We start from the raw sequence: 24920 nt of genomic DNA on the forward strand, positions 1-24920 counted from the left end.
TAGATGAACCTAAGATCCCTTCTTGTTCTAAATTCCATCCTATCTTCTCTTTGCCATCCATGCCCTCTTTTGGATGTCCTTGCAAATCATTTTAAGGTACTTTATCTGGACATAAAGATAAAGAATGGCAGAAAACTCTTAGCTGGCGAAGACTGGAAAGGTTAATGGTCTAAGTCAGGCCCATTGAGCACCTCCTAAGTATTCCAGAACTCCACCTTTTAAGGAATAACTCTGATAGGAGGCTTTAGCTAAATGATCTCTCAATGATACGACTCATCTTGGGGCCAATTGTGTGGAGGCATTAGAGGGAAAGATAAATGAAAAAGGTGGACACACAAACTAGAAAAGCAACTGCCTTCAGAAGAAATGATAGTTCCATGTCTTTGATGTCAAAGTTGCAAACTGGAAATTCAGGCTAGATATTCTACTTAAAATATAAGGTCCAAATTCTAAGCAAACTGGAGTTTGTGTATGCTCCTCAGAGCTAAACAGATATCCACTGAGAAGCAAATGGGCCTTCCAGCACACTCCCTGCAATCTCTGTCACTCCATGAGAAAAGGCTATCTTAAGGACATACTTGTGCATAACAGGATGCTGTACTAGATTTTTGGAGTCCTTTGTAAGTTTGGGATCCTAGATCTGTGCACTAGAGCTAAGATGATGCTTAAGGGTTTTCCAAAAGAGTTTGCAGAATTCCAGAAGAAGAAATTGGAAAAATTGCCTTCTTGCCTCCATTCTGACACATCAGTAAATAAGGCAAGGAGGTAACTTGGGGAAGGAGATACTAAAGCTCCCTTGAACCTCATATACAGCCTTAAGGACAACCTACTTGCTTCCAAAAAGCAGCCTTGGAAGTATGTTCATACTTAGAATTGAGCAGCATTTATTTATTGAGGGGTTGCCATGGGCTTCTGGGCTGGGTACTTTCTCCAGATCCTCTAATTTAACCCTCGCAACTACTCTACGGGCAGGTACTTTCGTGGCCTTTTTACAGCTGAAGAAACAGAGACTTACACTGTCAAGGTTATGTAGTTTGAGATCATACAGGCTGTAAGTGGTGGTGCTGAGATGACTCAAACCCAGGTTTCTTTGTTTTTCGGATCTGCACCGATCAGCTGTCTCTCTAAGGCCATCTTGAACCACAAATGACAAAGCTTGCTATGGCATCTAACAAGCGTAATGGATAAGATTCACATTCAATAATTAAAAGGAGAGGAAGGAGAAAAGGGATTAAGAGTTTCTTCCTTCGTTTCTGCAAATGAACAGTGTTGTAATAATTGTACGACCTGAGGGCAAATATGCGTCCCCAATTTGTCAAGTATTTGATGGTGGTGATTGTATTTTTCCAAACCCACTTCTCCTTCTTCTGTGAGCCACTGAGCAATAAACAACAGGCCAGGAAAAGAATGGCAAAGATATCACCCATTTGCTGGGAGATCTTTTTTATGTACTCTGTATACTTTGGGTGAAGATAAAAAAGGGCAGCCAGAAGGAAAGAGCCCTGGATCCAAGGGGTGACGATGGGGGCTTCAATCCCCACTTCTCTTCCATGTTGGACATCCTTGGACAGGTCCCTAAGTGGCTCTGAGCTTTGATTTCTTCATCTGTATAATGGTCACCACAATTTTATATATAGAAAGAGTCATGAAGAGGTAATATATATGAGAGTTTCTAAAAATTCTTACTTCCCCATAAATACCTTATGGAGTCTAAATAATTCTTCTGATAAAGGTTGTGTTACAAATGTAAACATTTAATGGCCCAGTAAAAACAAACATCCTAAGTCTGCTTCCACAACCACCTCAAGGCTTCTGGGCTTACTTTTCTTGCCTCCCGGGGCATTCTTTTCCCAGATCTCTGTAGAGCTGCCATGACTTATCATTCAGGTCTCAGCTTAAATGTCACCTGGCGAAAGATCTATCCTGACTGTTCTATCTAAAGAAAAGTATTCTGGCACTATTTAATATTTTGTAATCTTCATAGCACTGCTATCTAAAATTAATTATTTACTTGCTTGTTTATTCTTTTCTCCTTCCATTCAAGTGCAAGCTCTTTAAGAGAGAGGGCTAGTCTGTTTCACTTGCTGCTAAGCAGCAGGGAGCTAGATCAGGGCTGTCCAATAGCAGAAGAATCCTTACAAACAGTAAAGAAAACAAGGAAAATGCGTTTTGATGACACATTTTGTTTAATCATATATCTCAAATAATAGCATATCCACATGTCATCAATATAAAATTATGGTGATATTGTGCATTCTTTTTTAAAATACTGACTGTTTGCAATCTAATGTGTATTTGACACAGCACATCTCAATAGTGACATGTGTGTCATAGCTGCAGCACTGGGCAGCACAGGCCTGGAAAACCAGCATGCCCAGGTATTCCATATTTGCTGGGCGAATATGTGTGAAAAGATTTGGTTGAGACCAAGCTTGTGTGAATCACTCTAAACCCTTTGTTTTCAAATCAAGGAATTAGAGCTTTAGAGATTACCCCCATCTTCCATCTGAATATAGATGAGAAAATCTTCATCCAGGAAGGGGCAACATTAGTTTCTACATTGTCTTATGGAATGTAGGTGGCCCCATAGAAGGTGGCAAGGCCATGGAATTCATGTTTTCTCATTCTATAGTGAATGCCCTTTTCAAATACTCATGCTGATATAGAGATTTAAAGAAACCCTCTGTGATATACACTGCATCATTTTATTTCTGAATATACCAAATGATTGTATGCAGCACTTCTTGACATATTTGTGCATAACTTCTAGAGTTTGGCATCAATAAATGACCAAATTTTAGTTCCCATTGTTATGAGAAGTCTTTCTTCATACCTTGTTTAATTCAGTCATTTAATCTAGATCACTCTGAGAATTTGTTTTTGTTGTTGTTGTTGTTGTTGTTGTTGTGTTTTGAGATGGAGTTTCGCTCTTGTTGCCCAGGCTGGAGAGCGATGGCGTGATGACCTTGGCTCACCACAACCTCCACCTCTGGGGTTCAAGTGATTCTCCTGCCTCAGCCTCCTGAGTAGCTGAGATTACAGGCATGCACCACCACGCCCAGCTAATTTTGTATTTTTAGTATAGACGGGATTTCTCTATGTTGGCCAGGCTGGTCTCAAACTCCTGACCTCGTGATCCACCCGCCTTGGCCTCCCAAAGTGCTGGGATTACAGGCGTGAGCCACCGCGCCTGGTCCACTCTGAGAACTTCTTAAGAACTTTAGCTAACAGCTTTAAAAACCAAAATATTCACTTTCTTGCTAGGATTGTATATTCTAAGATGTTAAGAATTCAAATGTCACCCACATACCTGTAGACCATGTGAGCACCTTATTCACATTCCTTCCTCTCTTGAATCACTGGGAAGAAGGCGAGCAGCTGCTTGTGAGGTGGCATAATATTGATTAATGGTGTCTACAGGAAATCAGCTCAAGATAATTAATTTTTACAGCACCAGCCCGGTACTTTCAAGCATTCTATTATAAAATTATGCGTTGTTAATTGATACTGCTGGGAATTAGGAGCAAAGACCAGTTTGCCAAAAAAAAAAAAAAAAAAAGAAAGAATTATACAACTCTATTGCATATTCATATTGACTTTCTACTTAATAATCCAGTGGGGAGGGGAAATCAGAGTCATGGTCTATCAAACACATTACAGATGAGGAATTATTGCCAGTTTCCTTTTATTGTTAAGTTATGAACATTAGGAATTGTGTTCTAAAATAATGAGTTGTCACTACTGCCAACGGAAACACGGTGCATATTTTGTCAATCTTCCACTTTTGAACCTCTAGGGGCAAAAAACACAGTTCCTGGGCTGCAGTGTGTGTTCTGATTTAATTCTCTTTTGGTGTCTATTTGCATCTTCAGAGCATGGGACGGCATGGGATTACTGCTGTCTTCGCTGTGCAGGGTCTGGGGAAGGAGACTAAAGAGAGACTTCCACAGTCGCTACGCACATCTCCAAGGCACTCGCTAAAATATATTACAGAAAGTATCAAGTTGAATGTGGATCCTAAAGAATGAGAATTTTCTTGGCTTAGAGAAAAATTATTCTTTGTTTCTTTTTGAGTTTAAGTAGTTATGTTTTCCAATATTTCCCACAGACTTGCTGCTCCATTCTTTTGCAAGAAAGATTGTCACCCTCATAAACGCATGCTTATGGTCTCTATAATAATGTAACCCAGAGAACAAAGAAAGGTGAAGTTTTCTAGAAATTTTCTGTATAAAGCAACAACAACAAAAAGAATACTATTCATTAAAGACTTCTTTTTTTATAAAAAATTATGTTTTATTGTTACCATTCTACAAAATAAGAAAACAAGGTGTAGAGAAATTATTAACTGTGTTCTTTTTTCCTGTCTTTTAAACAAGATTTTTATGAGGTTTTTTTTTATTTTTATAGATTCAGGGGATATATGCGCAGGTTTGTTACATGGATATATAGTGTAATGGTGAGGTTTAGGCTTCTAGTGTGCCCATCACCCAAATACTTCACTTTAATAGTTTCAGTAAACAAGGAAAAAATGTGTCTCTTAACAATGGAGAAAGCAGATTAAAATCCTGAAAGTTTTTGTTGAAGTAAAATGCCTTTATTTTGAGTTAGGCATTTCAGCTTAGCTGCTTTAGATTTCGAGCTTTGCTTTTACATTTTAAACTTATTAATTGATTATCATTCATTGAGTCTTTATTTGAAAAGAGCCCTCTAGTTTTAGTAAGATTGGAAAGAGGGGCTAAAGATGGATGAGAAACTTAACTGAGAAGAATCAGCTCAGGATACCCACCAGTTTACTTGTAGTTATTTATATAAATCTGCAGGATACAAGTGCAATTTTGTTACATGCATAGATTGTGTAGTGATCAACTCAAGGCTTTTAGAATATCCATCACCCGAATAACATACAGGGTACTCATTAAATAATGTCTTATCATCCACCCCCCTCCCACCTCCTCACCCTTCCTAGTCTCCATTGTCTATCATTCCCCTCTCTATATCCATGACACCCCTCAATTTAGAGTGTGCTCATTTAGAGGTGGTTTGGGGTGGAGTTAAGGCTTTAGGCCATGACATCTAGTGGACAGGGGCCCCACCGCTGCTAATTGTGTGATCTTGGACAGGAGTCTTACTCTCTTCAATCTCAGCTTCTTCATTTGTAAAATATCATCACCTTAGACCCTATGTCAAATTGCTATAGTGAGATTAAGTGAGAAAATACATGTAAAACTTCTGTCATGCTCTAAATGTCCAATAAACATTAATGACTATCATCATTACTGTAATTTTGTTTGAGTAAAAGTGTCTTTTTTTTTTTTTTTTCTGAGACACGGTCTCACTCTGTGGCCTAGGCTGGAACGCAGTGATGTGATTATAGTTCACTGTAACCTCCAATTCCTGGGCTCAAGTCATCCTCCCACCTCAGCCTCCTGAGTAAATAGGACTACAAGCACCTGCCATCACATCTGGCTAAATTTTAAATTTTTCACAGAGACAGAGTCTTGCTATGTTGCCCAAGCTGGTCTCCAAATCCTGGGCTCAAACAATCCTCCCACCTTGACCTCCCTAAGTGCTAGTATTACAGGCATGAGCCATTGCACCTGACCTGTAGTTCATTTATCCCAGAGTAAAGCAATCGATGTCTGGGTACTGAAATAACTGTATATTTTTGATATATTACTTTATAATAGAGGCCTTTTGTCATTTTTTCATTTTCTTAATTGGATTTATTTTTAGTACTCACATATATCTGAGTTTCAAATGTACACAATATTTGAAAATAATAAAGCCATCTTTAAAATAATTTAAAATATGGCCTTGAACTGATGCCTTGACTATTTTCTCCTGAATTTCTGAGATTTTTTAAGAGACTGTAGTGATTTTACGTCATCCCAGAATGACAGCCCTAATATAATTGCAAAATAAGGGTCAGGGCAAGATGTCACAAATTTTTTGTTTTCTGCAGGCTCTGTCTAAGATTCTCTCTGCACAGTACCATGACAACGGGTTTGAAAGAGAAAAATTTAGTTAATCAGGCAGTTGTTTTAGCTACATGAAGCCAAACAACGGGTTTCAATCTTATTTTCTTCTGCTTCATTGCATTGATGAGATTCAATCCATAGTTCTGACATCATGTGTGTGACCTAAATCACATTCTTTTACGTTCTGGAAATGGCTTTAATTGAGTATTTAATGGAGTATTTGCTCTATTCGAAAGACCTTCCTTTGCACATGTGTGTGAGGAGAATTGTAATCCAGTGATTATGTTGCTGGGAGAGGCTCTGCTTCAGTCAGTGCTGGTGCTTTAAAATATTTTTCCTGTCGTTGGATGGGGGAGTGGGTGATTGTAAGATGGGCTCATCTGAAGTAGTTTCACAGCAATGATAGATGACTTCGATGAAGGCTGTTTGTATGTATTTATTTTCTTACTTAAAGTACAACTCAGATCTACCCCGACTAGTTGCCATATATCGTGTTAGATAAGAATAACTGTTCTGAAATAAGAGTCTACTTAGTCTAAGAGTTTAAAAGTAGAGACTCTTAGTAAGTTGCTTCATGCTAAACTCCTGTTTACTTTTTAGTAAAGTATTTTTGTTTGCTTGTTTGTTTATTAGAAGGAAACAAAGCAATACTATATGTGGAAAATCCATAGCCCAGTAGCTGACATATTATAAACATGCAATAGGCAGCAACTATTTTTATTTTTTTTCTGTGCTCATACCTATAACCTCAGCATGGTAGAACACACACATAAATCTTATTTTCTGACTAATGTGCCCTATTAATCAAAACTTCAAAAAAGTCTTCTGTTCAAAGGGAAATGGAAGCTGCTAAACAGTATTACTTTTCAATTAAAAAATGTTCATCTGCCCTTCTTGCGCCGGCGATTTCGGTTCCAAGAAGATTCCACATGGACCTTCTGATCTGTGTGAAAGAACAAATAAGAAAAGCTCCTGGAGATGGGCTAAGGAATGACACTGCAGTTTCACCCCCCACTTCCCCAGGATTTGGTGGCAATGACAAATGGCAACTCAAAGCAGTTTTCCAAAGGCTTCTTTAAAACAAGCCAAACAGTTCTTGTTTGAATTGGCTGTTTACTGTCATTCTTACATGAAAAGAAAGAAATGTTTGGCAAGAGCAAATTTCAGCAAGCTGCCAAAAGGGAGCTTCCAAGAGTCAGTGTGTCACTGGGCAGTCGTTCAATCCACCAGGGGAACATCATTTAAACTCAGCTTGAATAGGCCCATTTCTCCGCAAACCGCATGTCTGATGACAGCTATTAAGATTCACACATGGGTTTCAGATGTATTCACACCTTTATCATTGTTTTAACTTTTTATTTTAAAATAATCTGAGACTTAAAGAAAAGTTGCAATAAATAGCATAGAGCTCGTATTAACTTTTTCCTCCAAAACATTGTATATAACCATGGACAACTGCACTCTTATTAATTCAATACCTATTATAGAACTTGCAGTTATTGTTAATACAGTTCCTCATTCTTCTCAAAATCCTATGTGTGGGTAGAATGAACATTTTGTTCATATTTATGAATGAAGAAATTGAGGCACAGGTCATAGAGCCAGCTAGCGCTGAATCGGAACTGGATTTGGTATAGTTGATTCCCAACCCAGATGTAAAAATAAATGAGTTTAATGTAGAAGAAATCATTTATACACACACACACACACACACATTATGTGAATCATTTTGATTATTAGTTTGCTAATAAAATAGCTCTTTCCTCCCTCGTATTTAGTCCACCCTTTCTGCCCCAAATATCCCTAGAACCTATTGCCTGCTTCAAGTACCACTAATGTTCCCTAGAATTCAGACGTTCCCCATTCCTTACTTGTAGTTTTGCAAAAATAAATCTCTTATTTATCTTCCTGACTCCACACTGTTGCCAGAGTGTCTTTTTTTCCCTAAGTCACCGATCCAATTACATCATTCTTTTGTTTAAACTCCTTCAATAAGCTCATGTGTGTTGTCCACTCATTTCCAAGTACCAAACAGGGTATTCAGCATTCATCATCTCCCTTAATCCACACAACCACACTATGAGGTAGGCCTTATGTCATTTCCTTGGTTCAATAGGTTCACAGGTTGAGATTGTGTGGTAGCTAAATGGCAGAGCCAAGAGCTAAACTTAGGACTCTAGAGACATCAGACCACCCAGTCTGCCCATTGCCTATAGGATAAAATCCAGATTCCTGAGCCAGTCCGCTAAGATTCAGGCTTGACTTTAGGTTATCCTTACAGTAATTTGGTTCCTTGTATCCTGTGCTTAGGTATAACAAATTTCTTGCCCTGCCTAGTTGTTTTTTCATACTACCATGCCTGTTCAAATATAGGACTTCTCTCTCTGCCTAAAATGACTGTCCCCATTTTTGCTATTTGGCAAGACCTACTTCAAATTCACAGTGGCGCCCTAGGGTAGAGAAGGCAGTGTGGTGGGAATGCTCCACCTGGGTGCGGGCAGTAGTGAATTCATTCTGTAGAGACGGCAAGTAGTAAATGCACTCTGTAGAAAGTTAATATCAAAATTGAGTAAAATCATCTGCTTCTTCTTAGCATCAGGTACCAGCAACTGAAAGAATGTCGGTGACAAAAGGCTCCTCTCTGTGGGAGGTGTCAGCTACCCCTGCCTAGGTGACCCTCCTGCACATTCACTATCTCCTAGTTTCTACTGCATTTACTATGGAATCTCCGTTAGAACTGCTGTCAGATTATGTTACAACTACTTCATTGTCTCTTCCTCACTCAGACCATGTGTTTCTTAAATCCAGTGACAATGTCTTAGACACCTTTGTGTTCTCGGTGCTGAGCATAAGGCCCGGAGTAGATGTGTGGATAAACGAATTAAAATAAAATCCCAGAATTATTCTCTTTATATCCTTCCTTGGAAGTACTTCTTATTAATAATGAGTATGAATACCTTTGTGTTCTGAAGAAATTTTGTGAAGAATTATCTAGTATTTTAAAATTATGTAATTACACATTACAACCAGTGATTTCAAAACTGTATGCGGTAACTTTTAAAGATAAAATCTGGATAGCCTAAAGAATCTAGGGGCCTTTAGTTGAGTAACATCAAAGAGGCATATTCTGTAGAACTCCTGATAACATCATAACGACAATAAGCACCAGCTTTAGAGCTCAGGAGACTGAAGGCCAAGCTCTGGCTCTGCCCCGTACATCACACACAGTGACCATGAACAACTTTTTATTATCTCTGGAACTTAATTTTCTCATGTATAAAATAAGTGCTGTGCAAAACAAACATACAAACTTGGATAGTGTTTAGCAAAGTGTCTGGTACATAATATTACTAATGATGACCAAATCTTGAAATTTTGCCCTAATTATTAGTATTTCAGAGATTTCTATAACAGAGTTATTTTAGAAATATAAAGTCATTTAATCAATTTGTATTAGTTGTAAACATAAAAGTTTTCATCAGATCATGGAGTAAAAAGCCACCTCACAATGGAGAATTTTCCATAGGCATTACCTTGATTTTAGTCCACTGCAATGTAAACTTTGCAGTAGGTTGACATGATTGTATGTTGAGGAGATAATTTCTATGTTGACAAGCGTTTAAAACATCATACATTTGGTAGAAATATTACCTTGTTTAGATTAAACATAAGGTTTATTTGAAATGTCCATAGTAGCAGCTCTATTATCTAATGTGATTGCCATTGGTGGATAAATTTGTCAGTAATTGAAAAGAGATTCGTGAAAATAAGATGCACATATTTTAAGTATTTATTTGTCAATTTTTTCTGATGAAAAGCCAGTGCCTTTCCTTTGAGTGTAGGTGCACTAATTGGAATGCTCACTTGTCTTTCTTGTATAAATTATACCCACAATACATTTTCTACTGTTTCTACTAGTTCCCATTTATTAAGAGCAGCGCTTGAAGTTAAAGACCATTGTAAAGCTGTCTGAAAGCAGAGTCTGTCTAAAGTTTTACAAATGTATCCTACTCTTTCATGGATATCTCACCCACATCCTACTGATTAATTTTATTTCAAACTTGCTTTTATGAACTCTTTCTAATGTACTCAACCAGGTTTTTATAGAAACCAAAGTCTCTCTTTCCACATTCATATTTCCTCAGTCTGTGTGTATTTAATTGTGTAATTCTAATAGTAAGTAAACTGGCATAAACTGACTTGAGAAAAATGTAAGTAACTCATTGTAAGCATAAAACCCATGAGTAGACATTCTAGAAAATAACTTACTAAGTGTAATTGTTCATTGTAACATCAGTCAAATGTCTTATAGAAAAAATGGAGGCCATGGCTCAGTCAGGTGTACTAGTTAGGAGCGTTGGGAGCGTCAGCTGGATTTAATTTTGAGAGCTTAGTTCCCCTCTATGAACTGAATTTTGCTAATTAGAAATGCCATGGGATTCAGAGCTTTTGACCCTTAAAATGTTTTAAACTTTTATAACCTTGTTGTAAGGTTATTTCAAGGCAATTCAATTTAAGATGTTGCTTAGTGTTTGAATTTTACCTTTTGCCAAGCAATTTCTCTTTTTATTAGGGCACATGGATCCTCTCTAATCCATGTGCCCTAATAAAAATACTAGCTTAAATTTAAAGAAGGAATTGGACAATCATATCCTGAGGAAACAGTATCTGCCAAACACTTGCTGGGGAAAAACACCAATAATGTCCTAATGCTCAACTGAACACTCACATCCCTAAATCCTTCCTGAGCAGCCAAGCTTTAAGAATACTTCCTGACACTTTTACCTAACTTGATGTCAAACGTTTTTAATGCAACTCACAGAGAACTGATCGTTGGTCAACTCACATAAGTCTCTTTTGGCCTCTGATTAATATAAATATTTTCTTAAATAGAAACAATTCAATGTTCTTTGTTTAGGCTGAAATCCCATATTTCAAAGGATTATGAAATAAATGTGTTTGCTATAGGGTAGATGAAAAGAAGATCTGACATTTGAAAATCTTGATATAATTGATCTGATAAATTCTTAACTCCTGCTGACGTCGATGAGAGAGAAGGGCATGTGTAAAGAGCCAGAGGTCACGTTTGAAGTATTTGAAATTTGGAAATGTTGCCAAGAGGGTTATCTAAACCTTACTGATGCCGCTCATTTGTTGAGCCATTTGGCTGGGAAAGATAAAAATTTGCATGACTCTCTAAACTGTAACAGGTTAGATTGGTGCAAGTTTACAGATTTTTTTTTTCCTTTGTAGCATTTTAAAATCTGGGAAATTTTACAATTAAAGAGTGAAACAGAGGTTGATACTAGGCTTATGTTATTGCATGACAGCAAATGGCTGGAGCTAAGCAGCAACTGCTCCTATATAGGATCTTTCCCCTCTAATACCCTATGGTTCCCCCATTCCCATCCATAACACGTGCCCATAGCCAGTCATTTCTGTTACCTCCTGACAAATTACCCGTAAGCAGGTGAATTTGCAATTCCTCTCATGGACTTTAACTTTTTTTTTTCTTTAAATGTAAGTTTTATATACAAAGGTATACTTATCTAGAAGGATTAGGTTCTTCCAATGTAATGAATTGTTCCTTCTGCTGTCTGCATGAACACTTTCAGGCTGTTGTGTTGTACCTTAGTCTACTGCAAACACTCAAAGCAGAAGGTGCCTCCCCCTGACATTAAGAATCCCAGTTTAGACAGATTTAAGAATTTACAGCTTTAATGCAGACGTGACATCTTGCAAATACATCTTCAGATGAATATCTCCCTAAACCCAAGGCATATGTGGTCATTTACCTTTTGAGTGCCCTGTGCATTCCTGGGTTTCCTGATTCTTCAGATTACATGCAATTTGCATTGTGTTTTCTTGGTGACAGTATTGAAGTATGAAGGGAACCCCAGGATTGACTGGCTTTTTGTCCTGATTTCCTGAAACGTCTGAACAAGTTGCCCTTGACCAATGTCCTTGTCACTAAGACTTGTTGATGGTGCTTCCCCAGTGGTTTGGCATAAGGAGCAGCAGGGTTGGAGATCATCCCGGAAGGAGAGGGGATCTGAGGACAAAGACAGACTAAAGATAGTGGGGAGGTTGGAGAAAGTGTGGCAAGTAGGATCAGGCCAAGGCTGCAACAGGAAAGGTACAGCTAAGGACAACAACTAGAGTGGAAATGAAGCTAGAAATGAGTGGAAAGTGAAAAGAAAGAAGAGTTTTCTTGTCTGTTTTTATACTTACTGCTAAGGTCGGGCATTCATTTCTGCTAGATATGAAATGTGTGAACCAATCTTCATAACTGGGATTATATGGAAGCTAAAGAGAAAAAAATGATTTCTAAGGAAATAGACTTATATTTCTAGTTACTTAGAACCCTTCACACATATTTAAAGTTTTATTTTTGGTCATTAGCAAATGGAAGGATAAATTGGCTAATGAGAGTCTTATACTTAAGTGGCTTCCTAATCCTTAAATTCTCTTAGTCTGCAGACCAGTGTGTCTGTCCATGGGAGATTCCAGTATTAGTAAAGGTATTTCTTGTGGTCTATTTACAGCCCTCTTTCTGGGAACCCTGATTAGTACATATGATAAAACTGCTTGAAAAGGAATCTGTGCATGAAAGAAGGTGGGGAAATGGGCTGTGGTTTGACTGGAGGAAGCAGAGCTTATATGGCTAAATAGCTCACTTTTAAAATCCTCATATAAATAAAATGTTTTTCTTAATATTATTGTTTGGCTCTTTTCCCGGGTAAGTGCATGAACCATACATCTTTGACCTTGGCTCTAAAATATGAATTTTATCTTGCAAGAATGCAGGGTCACGGGTTATAGATCATAGGTTGTTTGAGGTGAAAAAGAGTTAGAGATCTGCTAGTCCAATCCTTAATTTTATGTTCGAAAAAATGTATTCCAGTCTCTGTCATATTTAAATAACTCTGAATACATTGGAACATATGAGGTGATATATCTGTTTTAATTTATTTTTTTGTAGAGGGAACTTCTGGGGAGCCTTCTTTGCTCATGCTCCAGTCTAGATTTGTGCTTTCTGAGCCTGGGCACAGGGGTCACCCTGGGACTTCATTACCATCTTAGGACTTGCTTTGCCTCTCTCTTATGTGGGATCCTGAGTTTCCTTGTTTCTATGTCTTTCTCTTTTTTGGTTAATATATTCCTTTTGGTGGAGAAGATTGTCCTGCATCTTTTAGAGTATGGGGGCATAGATGATAAAGGTTTTGAGGTCTCCCATGCTTAAAAAGTCTTTATCTCCACACTTATTGATAACTTGGCTAGATATATGTCTGTATTAGTTTGTCCTCACACTGCTAATAAAGACGTACCTCAGACTGGGTAATTTATAAAGAAAAGAGGTTTAATTGACTCACAGTTCCACATGGCTGGGGAGGCCTCACAATCATGGAGGAAGGCGAAAGGCACATATTACAAACTGGCAGGCAAGAGAGAGCTTGTGTAAGAAACCTCTCTTTATAAAACCATCAGATCTCATGAGACTTACTCACTATCACAAGAACATGGGAAAAACCTGTCCCCATGATTCAATTACCTCCCACCAGGTCTCCCCCATGACACATGGGAATTATGGAAGCTGCAATTCAGATGAGATTTGGGTGGGGACACAGCAAAACCATGTCAGTGTCGTAGTCCATTTGTGTTGCTATAAAGGCATACCTGAGGCTGGGTAATTTATAAAGAAAAGAAGTTAATTTAGCTCATGGTTCTGCAGGCTGTACAAGAAGTGCAGTGCCAGCATCTGCTTCGAGTGAGGCACTCAGCCTGCTTCCACTCATGGCAAGTGTGTGCAGAGATCACATGGCAAGAATGGAAGCAAAAGGGTGGAGGACATGCCAGGCTCTTTTTAATAAGCAGCTCTCCTGGGAACTAATAGGGTGAGAAGGCACCCATTACAGCAAGAATGGCACCAGGACATCCATGAGGCATCCTCCTGCATGACCCCACACACCTTCCATTAGGCCCCATCTCCAACACTGGGGATCAAATTTCAACATGAGACTTAGTGGGGGCAAACACACCATATCCAAACCATAGCAGTACAAAATTTTGGAAATCACTCTGATCTCTGAATTTTGAAGACATTTTTTCTTTGGGTTTTAGCTTCTAGTGTTGGCATTAAAATGTCTGATACTGGTTTGTCTCCTGATTCCTTCTATATGACAGTTTTTCATTCTAGCAGTTTTTGTTGCTTGTGTACTGGTGATGGGTCTTCAATTGGTCTTTTTCATTATACTGGGTACTAGGTTAGTCCAACAAATCTGGAAACTTTTGTCTTTCAGTTCTAGGAATTTGGTATAAATTATTAATTTAATAATTTTCTACCTTCTATTTCTTTTTTCCTGTGGTCTTTACTTTCTTTCAGTTTCAATATCTACTCTTTTCTCTGATGCTATAATGATAATTTTCTAAGTTTTCTTATGATAATATTTTTGTATCTTTTCATCTTTGATGGCCATTTTTAATGTATTTTCCACCCTCTTTTTATGTTAGAGAACTTTCTTATTTACTTGGTAATTCTAATTTTTCTCTTACTGATAAGGAATGAGGAACTAAAAAAGGTTTTAAAGTTTATGAGCAAGGAAGAAAAACTTGTGAACTGCTAAGTTCGTGTGTCTATAATTATTTGTAATAGATTTGGGGAGAAAAATGAAAGTAAATGCATGTGTTCAATCCATAATGTTTAGCTGGATGTTCTGGCTGGTATACTCTAAACTAGCTGCAACATTACCAGAGCCTAATAAAGCTTCGGTGCTTGTCTTCCAACTTGCCTCCCTTTACCGATATCCTATCTCTCTCTCTCCTTCCTTGTCTATCTGTGTTCATTCCTTCTATCATATTCGTATCATGTTCAGGGGACACTTGTGCAGTAGATTTGTTTTTCTTTATCATTTTTTTTTTTTTTTTTGAGACAGACTCTCACTCTGTCCCCCAGGCTGGAGTGCAGTGGCGCAATCTTGGCTCACTGCAACTGCAGGCTCCGCCTCCCGGGTTCACGCCATTCTCCTGCCTCAGCTTCCCCAGTAGCTGGGACTACAGGCGTCTGCCACCACGCCCGGCTAATTTTTTGTATTTTTAGTAGAGACGGGGTTTCACCGTGTTAGCCAGGATGGTCTCGATCTCCTGATCTGGTGATCCGCCCGCCTTGGCCTCCCAAAGTGCTGGGATTCAAGATTTGTTTTTCTTAAGCATTTCAAGCAATTTGGAAAAAAGCAGTATGGAGTTAAGGCTGGGCGCGGTGGCTCACGCCTGTAATCTTAGCACTTTGGGAGGCCGAGGCGGGTGGATTGCCTGAGCTCAGCAGTTTGAGACCAGCCTAGGGAACATGTGAAACCCCGCCTCTACTAAAATACAAAAAAATTAGCTGGGCATGGCGGTGGGCGCCTGTAAACCCAGCTACTCAGGAGGCTGAGACAGAACAGCTTGAACCTGGGAGGCGGAGGTTGCAGTGAGCTGAGATCGTGCCACTGCTCTCCAGCCTGGGAGACAGAGTGAGATTCCGTTTCAAAAAAAAAAAATTGATTTATAACCGTCAATATTTGTCTAAGGCCAGAGCTTTGGGTTAGGATGATATCACCAAATATCAGACACCTTCCATTTAATTCAACAACAATGTATTGCGCTCCCTTGTTAGCATTCCACATAATTACCACTGAAAGAAAAGTAAACAAATAAAAAATAAAATAGTACACTCTATCTCACAAGGCTTACGTGCTAATATAGTCATGCATCACTTAATGATGAGATTACATTCAGGTAAATGCATCCTTAGGCAATTTCACCATTGTGTGGACATCATAGAGAGTACTTAGACAAACCTAGATAGTGTGTAGTCTACTACTGAGCTAGGCTATGTAGTATAGCCTATTGCTCCTAGACTATAAAACCATGCAACATGTTACTGTACTGAATATTGCAGATAATTGTAACACAATGGTAAGTGTTTGTGTTTATAAACACATCTAAATAAAGAAAAGGTATGGTCAAAATATGATATAAAAGATTTTAAAAAAGGGTACAGCTACACAGGACACATACCTTGAATGGAGTTTGCAGGACTGGAAGTTGCACTGGGTCAGTGAGTGAGGAGTGGTGAGTGAAAATGAAGGGTTAGAACGTTACTGTTCATTACCGTAGGCTTTCTAACCATTTAGTCTACACTAAATTTATAAAATCTTTTCTTTCTTCAATCATAAGTTAATCTTAGTTACTGTAACTTTTTTTTTTACTTTATAAGCTTTTAAATTTTGTTAAACTTTTTGACTCTTTTGTAATAGCACTTGACTTAAAACACAAACACAGGGCGGGCGCTGTGGCTCACACCTGTAATCCCAGCACTTTGGGAGCCCAAGGTGGGCGGATCACGAGGTCAAGAGATCGATACCATCCTGGCCAACATGGTGAAACCCGGTCTCTACTAAAAACACAAAAATTGGTTGGGCATGGTGGTGCGCACCTGTAGTCCCAGCTACTCAGGGTGCTGAGGCAGGAGAATTGCTGAAACCTGGGAGGTGGAGGTTTTGGTGAGCCAAAATCGCACCACTGCACTCCAACCTGGCGACAGAGCGAGACTCCATCTCAAAAAAACAAAACAAAACAAAAAAACCCACAAACACACTGTACAGCTGCACAAAAATATTTTCTTTATGTCCTCAAGCTATGAGCTTTTCTCTATTTTAAAAATTATTTATTTATTTTTTAACTTTTTAAACGTTTTTGTTAAAAACTAAGACACAAATTCACGCATTAGCCTAGGGCTACCCAGGTCAGGATTATCCATATCACTGTCTTCCACCTCCAAATCTTGTCCCACTGGAAGGTCTTCAGGGACAATAACACTTATAGAGTTGTCATCTCCTATGATAACAATGCCTTCTTCTGGAATATTTCCTCGAGGACCTGCCTGAGGCTGGTTTACAGTTAACATTTCTTTTTTTAAGTAGAAGGAGTACACTCTAAGATAATGATTAAAAAGTATAGCAAATACATAAACCAGTAATATAGTTGTTTGTTATCATTATCAACTATTACATACTATACATAATTGTATGTGCTAAACTAACACAGGAACAGAAAACTGAACACTGCATACTCTCACTCATAAGTGGGAGTTGAACAATGAGAACACGTGGACACAGGGAGGGGAACATCACACACCAGGGCCTGTTGGGGGATGGGGGCAAGGGGAGGGAGAGCATTAAAACCTACATCTAGGCTTAAAACCTAGATGATAGGTTGATAGGTGCAGAAAACCACCATGGCACATGTATACCTATGTAACAAACCTACATGTTCTGCACTTGTGTCCCAGAACTTAAAGCAGAATAAAATAAAAAATAACTATATGTATGTAGACTTGTATAGGACTGGCACTGCAGTTTTATTCATACCAGCAGCACCACAAATGCATGAGTAATTTGTTGCTCTGTGATGATGTGAGGACGACTATGATATCACTAGATAATATGAATATTTCAGCTCCATTATAATCTTATGGAACCCTCATTGAATACCCTGTCTGTCATTAACCAAAACATTGCTAATCAGCGCATGACTCTACTTTCTGCCTGAGTCATGACATTGGACCTGCTACTGTGCTTTCAATTATTTTAATGGGAACTCTGAATTAGCTCACATAAATATCAAATTAATTAAGGTCCTCAAAAGTTTAAAATTGGAATTTTATATCCGCTTTTTTCCTGTGATCATTGTATGATTTCTGAAAATACTAACCCTATGTTGAACTTCTCTGTATTGCCTCAAACTGCCTTGCACCACGCATTCCCTAGCAGGTGTGCCATATGGGTTTGTGGTTATGAGGCTGACCATAAAACTCTGGTCAATATGACTATAATCTCTTAGATTTGATAGAAAAATCAATGCCTCACTTAAACTTGGGAGGTAGGGAGTGGGCGAAAAGATCCCACTGTAATTGCCACATGTGGTGAAGGAGATTCAGAGGTTAGGATCAGGTCCAGAGAAAGGGAGCGTGGTAGAACTTGTACCTTCTTGCTATTTCTCAGATAAACAGTTTCCATGGTTCCCCAGTGAATATCGTTACTGGGACAAATAACAGAAGCAGTGATTGACTGGTTCAAAGTCAGATCTTTCATTTTTCATACCCTCGTCAAGATTGTCCCACACTGAGTATTTTATAACCTCTTATCTGCTGGCACTGGATGGAGTAGACCCTGAGTTTTCTGACCACAGCTCTATTTTTGGAATGTCATGTTAAATACAGAAAGGATAGTGTAGCATTTCTCCTAAGAAATGGGAATTTGAATGAAAGTCTGCCTGTACATGATGCCAATTAAAGATCTATGTGTATATGGTGACTATAGTTAATAATAATTTACTGTAATCTTGAAGGTAGATTTTAAGTGTTTTCACCACCAAAAAAAAGATATGTGAGGTAATGCATATGTTAATTAGCTCAATTTACCATTCCACAATGTATACACATTTCAAAACAACATGTTATACATGATAATTACATACAATTTTTCAAAATCTCTTTTTTACTTTTTGAGACAGGCTCTTGCTCTGCCACCCAAGCTGGAGTGCAGTGATATGATCACGGCTCACTGCAGCCTCGGCCTCCCGGGCTCAAGTGATCCTCCCACCTCAGCCTTCTGAGTAGCTGGGACTACAAACTCACACCACCATGCCCGGCTATTTTTTTTTCAGTAGAGAGGGTGTCTCATTATGTTGTCCAGGTTGGTCTCTAACTACTGGCCTCGAGGGATCCTCCTGCCTTGGCCTTCCAAAATGCTGGGATTAAGGACATGAGCCACTGTGCGCAGCCAATTATAAACCATTTTTATCTGTCAAGTAAATACATATATAAGAAAAGAAATAATGTGTATATACATTCACCTATGCATATTATATATGTTTGTATGGTCAAGTCTCTTTATTCAAAGTAGTTATATTCTGCATGGTAACTGTAAATACTTAGTATGAAATACTGAACCATTACTTCTAGGAAAATTATACAGTTAGATTCCCTGTGGGCTCACAATATTCATTCTTACCAACTGCTCAATATGTAACCTTGTTTTATGTGATTATTTATTTAATATATATTTTGATTCATTTGCCTTGAACTCACAGCCAACAGCACTATAACTCATGTTTAAAGGAAGTTTCTCTAACACACGTTTTCTCTGTCAGGAACATCACAGCCTTCTTGCACTCAGGAACAGTAGACAGCACTTCAGCACTGCAGTTGGGGGCCATTTTAAACAGTGAAATCACCACCAAAAAGCACAAAAAAGTGAGAAAAACATGGCACTGAATAGACCGTGGAAAGGATGCTTGGTAGCAGTATGAGAGCTGAAACAAGAAGACAAAGTGTTGTGGCCTTGTTCACCTCAGTTGGGACTGCATAGGCAACTAAAATTTTTTCTCATTCTGAGTATGTCTATGAAAACATCACAGGTATTGATTTTGGAGTGACAGATTTTATCACATTGGCAAATTTGCAAATACAGAATCTGTAAATCCACCAATAATGAGGATTTCCTGTGTGTGTGTGTGGGTGTGTGTGGGGGTGTGTGTGTGTGTGTACTATGGGCAAACAGCAAACAAAAGTAATCCCCCAAGATTGATTACCTCTTCAGCTTCACAGGTGAATAAAGACTGACAAGCCTGACCTTGACCTTTTACCCAGTGGAAGGAGAGTTCCTATTCCTATCAGCTATGGCAGCCAGCATGTCACAAGAGCCTCCAGGTTTGTTTTCCTTTCTCCTTGTTTCAGTAGGTTCTGTTTTATGAAAGAAGACAGATAAGTACACAGTGACCAATATTTTGGGCTGATATCAGATAGGCATTGCTGAAGCAGCTGAAGCAAGCCTCTTTCTGCCTGGGGCAGAGATGTTAAACTCTTAACTACTGTGAGCTGCCTGAATTGCCAGAACTATCTGCTGTTGAATTATTTAGTCATGCCACATAGGCAGGGTTTGATCAATTTCATGCCTTTGTCCCAGTTCATGATATTTTAAAAAATCTATTCTGCTTGAATAATTTCTATTCTCATCACATGGTACAGTGACTTACCTGGATCTGGAGGGAAAGACCAAATCATGTGTTAACATGTGGGATCAGAAGGAAACTATAGAAAGAAACATGGCTGATTGTATTCACCCATACTATGGATAAGTAAAATTGTGAAAGCTGTCAATATTTGGTAGACTCATTTTAACTGTGTAAAATAAATTTGTGGCAACAGTGGACTTTTAAAAATTATTATTTTATTTTTTATTTTTGTATAGATCGGGGTGGGGGGGGGTCTCACTATGTTGCCCAGGCTGGTCTTGAACTCCTGGCCTCAAGTGATCCTCCTGCCTCAGCCTCCCAAAGTCCTGGGATTATAGGCATGAGTCGCTTCATCTGGCCTAAAATTTATTTTTAATTGGCACATAATAATTGTTCATATTTATGGGGTACAGTGTGGTATTTCAATGTATGTATACAATGTGTAATGATCAGATCAGGATTATTAGCATTACCACTGCCTCAAACATTTATCATTTCTTTGTGTTGAAAATATTAAATATCCTCTCTTCTAGCTATGTGAAAACAGACAGTTAAGTTATTGTTAACTATAGCCACCCTGTAGTGCCATAGAACCCTAGCACTTCTTCCTCCTATCTAGCTGTAATTTTGTATTCATTAACCAACACTTCCCTATGCTCACTTCCTCCTACCCTTCTCAGCCTCTAGTAACCACTATTCTATTCTCTACTTCCATGAGATCAACTTTTTTAGCTTCCACATATGAGTGAGAACATATGGTATTTATCTTTCTGTGTCTGGCTTATTTCACTTAACATAATGTTCCCAGGCTCACCCATGTTGCTGTGAATTACAGGATTGCATTCTTTTTTATGGCTGAGCAGTATTTCATTGTGTATATAAGACACTTTTTTTTATTCATCTGTTGATGGACACATAGGTTGAGTACGTTTCTTGGCTATCATAAATATTGCGGCAATAAACATGGGAATGCAGATAAAGAACTACCATACTATCTAGCAGTCTCACGTCTGGTTATATACAAAGAAATTGACTTTTTCAAAACTCCACTGACTAACTTATTTTGAAAGTTGTTTTCTGACTCTCTTTGAATGTTGCCAAGGGACGTTGGTATTTTATAACACTATGTCAAAGAGAAGTAATAGTATGGGGTGCATTGGAGGAGAGGAAAAATCTAGCATGGTCCTCAAAACTTTTTGCAGTTTAAAGTCCATGAGTGAGAGAAGGGTATCTGAAAAAACACTAGTTAAGAACTGATTCTGATCCTGAGAGGGCTAATTACATGATTTTAGATGGATCTTGGGACAATTTTAATCTTCAGGGATATTAGTTTTGGATTAGTCAGGACTCCTTTTTTAAGTGGAGAAAACCTATTCAAAAGGCTTCCTGGTGAAAGGAAATGTATTGGTTTTCATAAAGTAATGAATGTTCTATGCAGGCTTTAGGTATGGCTGGATCATGGGGTTCAAATGATGTCATCAAGAGTCAATTGTATTTTCTTCTTCCCTCAGTTCTGCTGTTCTCCTTGTTGGTTCTTTCTTTACACTGCCAAGTTGGCTTACATTCTAAAAATCACAGTAACACCAATTAGAAATGAGCTATTTTGTGTTACTGACAGTTTTACAAAAGTCCCAGAATTTAATCCCTTTTTTCTTTTTTGGACCTGATGTTCATCCCTGAAACAATCACTACGGTCCAGGGAATGCAGTGCTCTGATAGGTCAGACATCCATCACTTGACTGTTTCTGGATTCAGGGCAGGAGTTAGTGCCACATCTAACACTTGGAATAAAAGTAGGGTAGAGATTATTTTTCAGAGAAAATCAGAGTATTGGTGTCAGAAGAAAAGTAAATGAATGCTGGGCAAGCAAAATAATAAATGCCTATTTTGGTTCCATTAAAACCATTGGCTTGCTATATACTTAAATTAAGATAATGAATATTGAAGTGCTTTGGAAACAACACATAAATGTAGTATATTAATATAATTATTATTACTTTATATTAATAGCATCAATTTAATTAAATATATGTTTATATTTACATGTATATGTATATAGATCTAATGACTACTGTTTAGTAGGTGTTATGGAAGATATCAATGTGAGTAAGAAATAATGCTTGTTCTCAATGAATTTAAATGTATTGGGGATATTGATGGGAAAAATCATTCACTATAACAAAAAGCAGGAGGAAATAATTACTAAAGAGCAATGTGGGTGGGGAAGGCAAGGAATGTTAGAATATATTAATTTTGAGCAAAAAAAGTTTAGAACATAGATCAGTGCCTTAGTAAACCAAAAGATCTCACAGTTCTTGAAGAGAGCATGGGAGCCTCTGCTATCTGCAAGGGCAGAAGGAACAAGAAATATGATAGAAAGGGGATGAAATGGACAACGGAGTTGGAGATGAAGAGGAGAGAAAGGAGAAAAATAATAGCATACAGAGAGACAAGGAGTACCCTGGGGTGAGAATGCGGAGGGTTCATTTCTTGTGGTTTACAATGGTCAGAATTAACTGTGAAAATTTAAAAACTCAGGGAGGCACTGTTTTTCCTTGACCTTCAGAAGCAGAGTCTCCAGCTGGGGCCCACAGACACGCGTGAACAAGCCAACAAGCTCCTCCTGGGACTCTGAAGCATGTGACTGGTATAATTCTTTCAGGATTCATCAGAAGAGTGTTTGCTAATATGCTGCCTTTTTTTTTTCAATATGCTGCCCTTTTTTTCTCTTTCCAAACATTTATGATCCCAAAATTAATACTTTGCTCTTTATGTGTTAAATGATGTTTATGCTCAATAATATTTTATTTACATCGCACATCAAGGTTGCACAATGTGGGGATGGAAATGAGTTGATCTTGAAAGTTGCATTGTGTACTTAAAGCTTCAGTTGAAAAGAATTTATATACTATCATGGCCCATTGATACCTCATTTATCAGAATGCCACTTAATCAGCCACATTGACTATTGGGAGCTTAGCTAAGAGCCAGGGGAAAGAAAGGGAACTCTGAGCTATCAAAAGTGTGGCTATCATGCCCAGTCACTAAAACTCCTGACTTTACTCTTGGAAGAGTCCTTAAAGGCTGATTTACAATCCTATGACACACAGACACACACACAAACACACACACATACATACACATGCTCCCTAACATTTAGTCTACTTGTACATAGCAGATTAGATAGAACTAAGGATTCAGAACAGGATTCAAAACTAAGGATTCAGAACAAGAGCATTTGGGGTGGCTGAGAAAGATTCTTAGAACCATCAGATTGAAATAATGCTGAACAGCTGAAAATAAAAAGGAAAGTAAAGAACTATAAAAAGCCAAATCAAAATGAATGAATGAAAATATTAGGATACTGAGAGTGCCACAGAGATACATGGTCCTGATTAGGGAGCCCATGTTATCAAGAAGTAGCCACAGTCAATACCTTCTGCTTTAAATGGTAAAAAATAAGTCATAAATTTGTAATTTGTATGTATATAATTATATAACATGTATTAACCTTATAAAGTTGTAATTTATATTTTTGTAATATATGTAATTTAAAATTTATTTCTCTATCTGATGTATTTTTAAGAAGTTGATGCTCAGCGCGGTAAATTTCAGTTATTTCGAAAATTCATTTACCTGTAACTTAATATTCTGTTTCTGTTAAGTGAGACATTATGTCATTTTATTATTTAATCTCCCCCAATATCTAATGTTTCATGAAGGAAGGAGTATGTCTAGGGAAGAAACAGTGATACATATATATTTTTTAAATATCTGTTTTCTATTTTGTTAGTTAACATTGTTTTCTAGCAAACCAGCAAATCAGAAACTGACTTAATCAACTACTTATCACTGAGGTCTTTACTGCTAATAAAACATGCTTCACATTTCATTATAAATGTTCCTTCCTAAAAATGGAAACTTCTTTCTTTGTGGGGCGAAGCTGGAATTCTGGGGTTTGAACTTCAGTGGAGACCTAAGCTGTATCCAGTTGCCTTGGGTGTCCATAGTTGTTACCAGGCAGAAATCACAGGGCTATATCCTAGGGGGCTCTTGGCTATTTCTTCTTTATCTACTGGAGTCCCTAATTTCTCACTTTGCTAAAAATGAGACAAATACCTAGCAACAAGCCTATGGTTATGCAAATGAAGTTATAATTTAAAGCTCTGTGCAAATCTTGATAGTGATGAATACAAGCAGAGATATTCCATATTCAGTGTAGAATGTTAAGGTGTCAGTAAAGAATGAAAGGGTCTGATTCCCTCCAGATTCTTGTGCAGTAGCTTTCAGATGTACATTTAATTATAGCTTCAAGTCAGGTATGTTAACATCTAATATTCTTGTTGAGGGTGACTGTACGTTGCTGGATCAGTTCGCCAATCTTTCCTTGTGTCTGCTTGAGACTCAAAATGGTGAATTGGATAAATATACACAATCCATGTTATTTTTATGTTAACAAAATATTAAAATAACCTGATTACAAGATGGGTAATATTGACTACAGGTAAGCCTGGGCTGAACCTCTACTTTGACTGTGTTTGAAATTCACAACTATGAATATTTCTGCCAAGAAATATGTTACCTTGACTAATGGAAGGCAGTGGCATAGTGGATGCCTTTTCCTCCTACCTCATAGAGGTGCGGCTTTATAGATAGAAGGTGGGACATTCTTTTTTTTTTCGTTTCTTTCTTTCTTGCTTTCTTTCTTTTTTTGAGACAGATTGTCACTCTGTTGCCCAGGCTGGAGTGCAGTGGCATGATCTTGGCTCACTGCAACCTCCGCCTCCCAGGTTCAAGCAATTCTCCTGCCTCAGCCTCCCAAGTAGCTGGACCACAGGCATGTGCCACCATGCCCGGCTAATTTTTTTTTGCATTTTTCGTAGACAC

At 38.1% G+C, this 24920-nt stretch overlaps 1 long non-coding RNA gene across 1 annotated transcript in view; it reads left to right on the forward strand.

The window, feature by feature from the left end:
- Positions 1–23899, forward strand: part of LOC134731103 (uncharacterized) — a 76019-nt gene extending 52120 nt beyond the window's left edge. The window contains exons 2-3 of the long non-coding RNA XR_010113188.1: positions 19619–19728; positions 22600–23899. This is a non-coding gene — a long non-coding RNA (uncharacterized LOC134731103). The remainder of the gene's footprint in view (positions 1–19618; positions 19729–22599) is intronic.
- The last annotated feature ends 1021 nt before the right edge of the window (positions 23900–24920 follow it).

Source organism: Pan paniscus, chromosome 8 (assembly GCF_029289425.2).
Source record: "Pan paniscus chromosome 8, NHGRI_mPanPan1-v2.0_pri, whole genome shotgun sequence".
Classification (NCBI taxonomy): Eukaryota; Metazoa; Chordata; class Mammalia; order Primates; family Hominidae; genus Pan; species Pan paniscus.